General features: G+C 39.8%; 1 long non-coding RNA gene across 1 annotated transcript; it reads right to left on the reverse strand.

The window, feature by feature from the left end:
- Nucleotides 1-290: 290 nt before the first annotated feature.
- LOC117453504 (uncharacterized) lies at nt 291-1913 on the reverse strand. The gene is made up of 3 exons (XR_004552900.2): nt 1832-1913; nt 1647-1674; nt 291-376 (listed from the first exon to the last, which is right to left on the reverse strand). It is a non-coding gene; the product is annotated as an uncharacterized lncRNA (long non-coding RNA).
- Nucleotides 1914-7388: the final 5475 nt, after the last annotated feature.

Below are 7388 nucleotides of genomic sequence, written 5' to 3' on the forward strand. Positions count from 1 at the left end.
GGGCCTCTGTTATCATGTGCTACTCTGATACAGAAGGAACATTCAGTATTTTCCCAACACAGAGGGAACAGGTACAGGAGGCGTAGAGCCAGGGATCATTGTCCACTAGTTCATCGATCGCAGATGGCGGCGTGCTTGCGGACGGATACAAAACATATATATATATTCGAAATATATACAAGTAGAGTCTATGTGTGGGAAACCCTGCAGTCTGAAAGCATCCTTTTTTAACTTTAAACATGATCTTTAATAATTGTGTTCTTTAGTTTAACTTTACGAGGTCGACCGGTTGGACTCTGGTTCTGGACCAGCTTGCAGGCCTGGCTCCAGGAGTTCTTGGAGAAAAGGACCGCTTCCTGCCGCAGGACTCGAGTTCCTGAACATGGAGAAACAGCTTCAGTTGTTATGCTCCAAATAGCTGGATCAAAGTCACAGAAAGAATGTGTCTGCAGCTCAGAGAGTCCTGCTGGGAACCCAGAGATGTGGAGGACCCCAAAGTTTGATGATGGAAATGTAGAGTACGGGTCCCCAGCACATAGAAGTTGCCGGATGCTGACCTGCATATGTTGGGAGAGCTTTACAGATCAGGAGAGTAACTAAGTGTAAGGGAAACTTCAACAGCAATGGAGAGTCAGGACTCAGAGAGACACGAGGAGAGTTGGAGCTTTGATGTCAAACACTGGTGGTTTATTACAAGTATCGGCGGGAGAATTTCACATCACAAGTCACAGCAGCCAGAGGTTCTGACTGCACGGGTGGGTTGCCACATCAATTCTGACCAGCCTCTCTCTCGATAGACCTGTTTAACTAGTTTACAGAGAGTTAATCCAGATATTGGGGGAGATAACGTAAACACCTGGGAACACTGGAGATAGCCCCAAAATCTGGAGACACTGAATCACTTATCTGACTCTTAGGCTCTGTGACCAAGAGTTGACCAGTCATACACTGAGAATATCCACATATAAGTGCAGCAGCACATTCCTGAGGAGATAACAGAGTCAGGGTTGGTCATAAACGTCAACAGGCAAAAAAGGTTAAATATCTTAGGAGTAAGACAGAATTATTCTCTAACACTAAGTACATTTACTAAAGTACTGTACTTAAGTACCATTTTGATGTACTTGTACTTTACTTGAGTATTGCCATGTTATGCTACTGTGTACTTCTACTCCACTCCAGTTCAGAGGTACATGGTGTACTTCTACTCCATGTATGTAATACCTTTAGTTACTTCACAGATCTGGATGAATGATGTGAAATATAATCAAGTGTTGAATCAGACTTTAGTTCCACCTGGAGTAAACCCACCAGCTGCCCTGCAGTCTACAAAGTACTTCAGACTAGCTGCACCTTTACCAGCTACCCTGCAGTCTACAAAGTACTTCAGACTAGCTGCACCTTCACCAGCTTTGAGAACACTTTCATGATCAATCATTATAAAACATATCATATATATTATTCTGAGATGGACCAATCTGCACAACGACTACTTTTACTGTCTTTCACTATATTTTGATGATGATGCTTTTCTACTTTCACTTGAGTAACATTTTGAATTAAGGACTTTCTTTCCCAGAAAATCCATTACCAATAACTACATTTATTCCGTGGTGAAACCTCAATAAACAAACTTCACCTCTCACCTTTCTGTGTGTCTTCACTTCCTGTCACCTGAGAGGAGAAGGAGAAAGAGAGAGAATAATGATGACAATAAAACATGAAGAGCCAGAATGATGAAGAGAGAAAAACAAGAGTGTTGTTTTCCTCTGAGGTCATGCTCAATGAAAGAGTTTAATATCTAGATGAATAGAGGATATTCAGTACTCACAGGTCTTCTGGATCGTGGCTCTGATCGTCTTATTATGTTTGATCCTGTAGGGATGAACAGAACCCAACAGTTTTAGATCCAGTTTAAAATAAGTGTTTGTTCTTTGAGTCAGCTTCAGAGTCCTGACTGATCTCATGCTTTACATCCCATCATATCTTCTCTGCAAACACTACGACTGACTGCTCTCAGCTGCATTACAGGAAGTAACCAGTCATTAGTCTAGAAACTAAAAACATCCCATAAAAACAGACTACCTTTTCCACTCTTCTGTCAAATCCCATTTGTCTGTGAGAGAGTTGATTACTAAATGTCAAGTCAAAGTCAATTTTAGTGTCAATCTTCCAGTTTGTGTGCACAGACAGAGAGATCGAAATACCGCTTCCCACAATCCAGAATATAAAAACAAATGTACATAAAAATATGTGTGCAAGTATATATATATACAGAATCAAAGACACATGTTTACATTAAGACCTAAATAAAACAATACAACAATCAATATATACAAAATAAAATGACAGTGGCTATAAATAAATAATAATATATATAAATGTGTGCATTTTCAGCTGGCCTTCTATAGTTGATGGAAGAATGAAAGAGCCTGCAGTCAGTGGGTAACATCACTGATCGGTTGTGTTTCCCCAGAGAGAGAAACACCTCCCTGAGTTTAATACAATACTGCTGAACCAGCAGAGACCCCTTACTGACCTGAGGGTCTCCAGTCTGCAGTCTGGACTCTCCAGAAGATCTCTCAGCAGCTTCTCTGAATCCTGCAGATCGTTGTAACTCAGGTCCAGCTCTCTCAGATGGAGGTTGGACTTCAGAGCTGAGGCCAGAGCAGAACAGCTGATATCTGACAACCTGCAGCTCCTCAGTCTGAATAAAGAAAACATGATGAGGATAAAAATCAGTTTATAATCCAGTCAGATGTTCAGGTCTGAAATGTGCAGCTCATCATTACTGCGTCCTAATCAATGATCTGTCCCTGAATAACAGTGACCGTCATTCTGTTATTGAGGATCATCATTATATCAGCCTTCTGTTTATTATCTGTGAAAACACGTCTAAATGATTGGGAACTAGGGCTGCACGATTAATCGAATCGAATCGCGATATCAGCTTGTGCGATTACATAACAGGCTGCGATTTAATTAAATAATAAAATGTGGTGGTGTAGAGCCGATGAATGGGAGTCGGAGGCGGTGTGTTTAATATGGAACTCCACACTTTATTTTCCATTTAACTACACACACAAGAAAGCACTAGCATGCTACTGTGAAGCTGGAATGCTAACAACAGGAAACCGGAACACCAAGTGTAGCAGATCCCTCCGAAAGATGGTCGTACACTTGACTGATGATTTCTAATTTATTGAAAACTCCAAAAATCAACGTAAGAGCTACACAAAGACACAAAACAACAAATACAGTTAAGCTTCATCCATATTAGCATCACTTTAGCATACCATTAAACAAGTGAACCGCAAAGTTATAAAACAGTATAAACGAATCAGGACACATGTTTATATCAGTTAAAACTAAACTTGTGCCTCTTGCTAATACTTTAATGTAAACTTTTTCTTTTGATATCGCCGTATTTAAATGTAGATATCTCCGTTAATGTCTCTACTTTATCTCCGTTCATCTCCGTCAAGTTTTTTTATTTGGGAACAGTAGCTTCCTGTTATTAGCGCAAAGTCGCCTTCAAACTAAAAGCATGTCTAAATAAAACAGGAAGTTGAGTTAAATTACTTAAGAAATGTATACAATAGCAATGAAAGTAACAAAACAATGCAATAACCTTTTCAGGATAATTGGTGGCCACAAATAATGCTCCATCTGTAATATGGCGATACTTTGGGTATCACTTTTATTCAACATGTTGTTCCAGTTGTAGAGGTTACACTAAATGGGGCGAAGCCTGCGATCTAGTTCAGGCTGTCAACTCGAGCACTTATGCTGCATTCATAGATAACGCCCCTTGCCACTCTACAACCAACCAACAGAGTCTCCTTATATGCAGCTCTATTTAACCTGCCAGTTCTCTCTCCATGCATTGCTTGCTGCTGCTATTGCCGCAGCTACCTGTACGTCACTGCTGCTTGCCTGCTGTGTTCACTTGCTATTGCTACGTTCATGTTCCTGCTGCTGTGTTTCATGTTGCTGCTGCTCGCCTGCCGGTGCTGTCCTTGCAAATGTCTATTGCAATCGTCTATTGCATGGGCGTAGGAAGCATCCTGAATGTGGGGGGGACATTTTTAACGGGGGGTGTGGGGATCCCCCCAACGAAAGAAAATAAAATAGATTTCCTGTATGTATTTTCTGGTGCATTTTAACAGGTGGTTTGATACTTTTATGTGACTATAGGCCTACTAGCATGAGGAAAATTATGTGTACATTTTGTAATTTCATCCAGTAGTAAAGAAAGGAAACATATTTGATTATTAATTCAGAGCCGTCTTTGGAACATTTATTTCCAACAATAAATATTTGTGAGTGCATTGAGAGATATTGTTGTGGAGAGAATATATAAATCGTAAAATACATTTGTGAATCCTTCTGTGAGCATTTATTAATATTGAGACTGATCTGACTCCATACGGATGTTAAGTTCACCTAGGAATGGTATCATTGACTTAAATGTTGCTCTTCTGTCTATATTGGTCATATGATGCCCCTTGACTGAAATGCTTCCTGTTCAATATCCCCACTGATTTCCTTAACATTCTGGGATGAGAGTCCACATCACAATTTACTCTAAACTGTCATTTCCCTTTCATCACTCACCTCCGCAACGGACCTCTCTCCACTGTCCCTGTGTTCTGCTTCTGACTCACTCTCAAGCCCCTAGATGTCAAGAGAGGTGGTGAAGTGATCATTATGTATTGAGCAGTATACTCTTTCACATTGAACCATAACAAGTTCAATGTGAGCGACGTTGAGGCGCATCTTAAACTGCTGGCTACAAATAAACGTAAATACAGTAGGATTGTTATTCACGTCGGTGGTAATGATGTTCGTTTACGCCAATCAGAATGCACCAAACTTAATGTGGAGTCGGTGTGTAGTTATGCTCTAAAACAATGTCGGACACCGTAATCTGCTCTAGTCCCCTCCCCAATCTGATCAATGATGACATGTATAGCCGCATGTCATCATTTCAGCACTGGTTGTCCTGGTGGTGCCCAGCAAACAATGTGGGCTTCGTAAATAATTGGACAGCCTTCTGGGGAAAACCTGGTCTGATTAAGAGAGATGGCATTCATCCTACTTTGGAAGGTGCAGATCTCATTTCGGCAAACATTTCAGGGCTTTGTGGACTTAATCCATGACAAACTGGAGTAGAGACCAGGAGGCGGAGGCGCAGTCTTACACGCTTCTCTGCGCTCTCTCCTAGGCAGTCATCCATAGGAATCCCGAACCCAATAAAATACCCAATATTAACGGTGTTTGTCTGCCCAAGGACAATTTAAGGTAAAACCTAATAGAGGTGTCATACATATAATAACTTAATAAAAGTACATGTAACAACTACTACAGTGCAACAAAACAGGAAGATTAAATGTGGTCTCTGACTCTTACACATAAGATCTCTAGCATCTAAAGCAATATTGGTAAATGATTTAATATCAGATTATAATATTGATATATGCTGTCTCACTGAAACTTGGTTGAGACATGAAGAATATGTCAACATAAATGAGGCCACTCCACCCAGTTATATCAACACTCATATTGCCCGAGGCACGGCCCGAGGAGGTGGAGTTGCAGCAATCTTTGACTCAAGTTTACTTATCAATACTAAACCAAAATTAAATTATACCTCCTTTGAAAGCCTCATTTTTAGTCTTACGCATCCGACCTGGAAAACTTTGCAGCCAATCTTATTTGTTACAGTGTACCGTGCACCAGGTCCTTATTCAGAATTCTTATCAGAATTCTCTGAGTTTTTATCAACTTTGGTACTTAAAACAGATAAAGTAATTATCGTAGGTGACTTTAATATTCATGTTGACGATGATAAAAATAGCCTTACTGTTGCATTTAACTCTATATTAGATTCTGTTGGTTTCTGTGTAAATAAACCAACCCACTGCTATAATCACACTCGTTGAAATTGAGCAACTATTAGTCGAACCGCATAATCCTGCTTTATCCGACCATTTTTTGGTAACTTTGGAAGTACTGTTACGAGACTACAAAGCATTAGTCAAAAGCTCTTGCAGCAGAAACCTATCTGTTAGTGCTATAGCCAAATTTAAGGAAGAGATTCCACCAATACTTAACTCGATAGCATGTCTGCGTGTAAGGGAGGAAACTTATACAAAATGTACACCACCCCAAATTGATCATGTTGTTGATAGTGCTACAGATGCGCTGCGAATAAAAGTAGACTCTGTTGCTCCTTTGAAAAAGAAAATAAAACAACATAGATTAGCTCCATGGCATAATGCCGAAACCCGTAAAATAAAGCAAAAGTCTAGACAACTTGAAAGGATATGGCGTTCCACTAAACTTGAAGAATCTCGTTTAATTTGGCATATTACTCTCAATGAATATAAGAAAGCACTGCGTAAAGCGAGAGCAGCCTACTACTCTTCATTAATAGATGAGAATAAGAATAATGCAAGATTTCTTTTCAGCACTGTAGCCAGGCTGACAGAGAGCCACAGCTCCATTGAGCCTTCTATTCCCATAGCACTCAGTAGTAATGATTTTATGTGCTTTTTTAACGATAAAATTGTTACTCTTAGAAACAAAATTAATAACCTCTTGCCTTTGACCAGTATAGTGTTATCAACAGCTCCCGGAAACGTAAGTTCTAATATTACACTAGATAGTAAACTAGAATACTTTTCAGCCATTAACCTTGAACAATTAAATTCAATGATTCTCTCTTCTAAACCATCAACGTGCATGTTAGACCCAATTCCAACTAAACTGTTGAAGGAAGTTTTTCCATTAATTAGCACTTCTTTATTAAATATTATGAATATGTCTTTATTATCAGGCTATGTTCCACAATCATTCAAAGTAGCAGTGATAAAACCGCTTCTTAAAAAGCACAACCTCGATCCAGAGGTTTTAGCCAACGATAGACCTATTTCTAATCTTCCGTTCCTCTCAAAGATTCTTGAGAAAGCGGTCGCAAAACAGTTGTGTGATTACTTAAAAAACAAAGATTTATTTGAAGATTTTCAGTCTGGCTTTAGAACACATCATAGCACAGAGACAGCTCTGGTTAAAGTCACAAATTACATTCTAATAGCCTCAGACAAGGGACTTGTCTCTATTCATGTCTTGCTCGATCTCAGTGCTGCATTTGATACTATCAACCATGATATCCTATTGCAAAGACTAGAGCACAGAGATGGGGACTCGAGTCTGCGACTCGGACTCGAGTCGCACTTAAGTCGCACACACAGAGACTTCAGACTTGACTTGGACTCGTGACCAAAAGACTTCAGACTCGACTTGGACTCGTGTGTTGGGACTCGTGAACAATCATTGTGTTTTCTATTTTTGGCGTATTAAAGGTGGGGTAGGTACATTTGAGA

This window comes from Pseudochaenichthys georgianus, chromosome 10, assembly GCF_902827115.2.
Source record: "Pseudochaenichthys georgianus chromosome 10, fPseGeo1.2, whole genome shotgun sequence".
NCBI lineage: Eukaryota > Metazoa > Chordata > Actinopteri > Perciformes > Channichthyidae > Pseudochaenichthys > Pseudochaenichthys georgianus.